The sequence below is a fragment of the Orycteropus afer genome, unplaced genomic scaffold, assembly GCF_000298275.1.
Source record: "Orycteropus afer afer isolate SDZICR_OR568_19922 unplaced genomic scaffold, OryAfe1.0 scaffold00327, whole genome shotgun sequence".
NCBI classification, from domain to species: domain Eukaryota; kingdom Metazoa; phylum Chordata; class Mammalia; order Tubulidentata; family Orycteropodidae; genus Orycteropus; species Orycteropus afer.
The window spans coordinates 2,289,948-2,290,860 of record NW_006921914.1 but is presented as its reverse complement, the minus strand read 5'-3'; positions in this window follow the sequence as shown (position 1 = coordinate 2,290,860).

Below are 913 nucleotides of genomic sequence, written 5' to 3'. Positions count from 1 at the left end.
CTCCATTTATTGTGATGCTGCTTACTGGTCCAGTTGTGAGAATTTTTGTTTTCTTTATGTTGAGGTGTAATCCATACTGAAGACTGTAGTCTTTAATCTTCATCACTAAGTGCTTCAAGTTATCTTCACTCTCAGCAAGCATGGTTGTATAGTTTGCATATCACAGGTTGTTAATGAATCTTCCTCCAATCCTGATGCTGTGCTTTTCATAAAGCCCAGCTTATCAAGATTATTTGTTCAGCATACAGGTTGAATAAGTATGGTGGAAAGGTACAACCCTAGCACACTCCCTTTCTGATTTTAAACCATTCAGTATCCCCTTGTTCTGTTCAAATGACAGCCTCTTAGTCTATGTACAAGTTCCTCATGAGCACAATTAAGGGTTCTGGAATTCCCATTCTTCTCAATGTTAGCCATAATTTGTTATGATTCACACAATTGACTGCTTTTGCATAGTCAATAAAACAAAAGTAAACATCTTTCTGTCATTTTTTGTTTTCAACCAAGATCCATCTGACACCAGCAATGATATCACTCATTCCACATTCTCTTCTGAACCCAGTTTGCATTTCTGGAAGTTCCTTGTCAATATACTGCTGCAGCTGTTTTTGAATTATCTTCAGCAAAATTTTACTTGTAAGTTCCTTGTCAATATACTGCTGCAGCTGTTTTTGAATTATCTTCAGCAAAATTTTACTTGTGTGATGTATTACTGATATTGTTCAAAAATTTCCACATTCTATTGGAGCACCTTTCTTTGGAATGGGCACAAATATGGATCTCTTTCAGTCAGTCAGTCAGGTAGCTATCTTCCAAATTACTTGCATAGAGGAAGAAGTGTCTCCAGCATGGCATCCATTTATTGAAACATCTCAATGGGTATTCTGCCGATTCCTTGAGCCTAGGGTTTTTT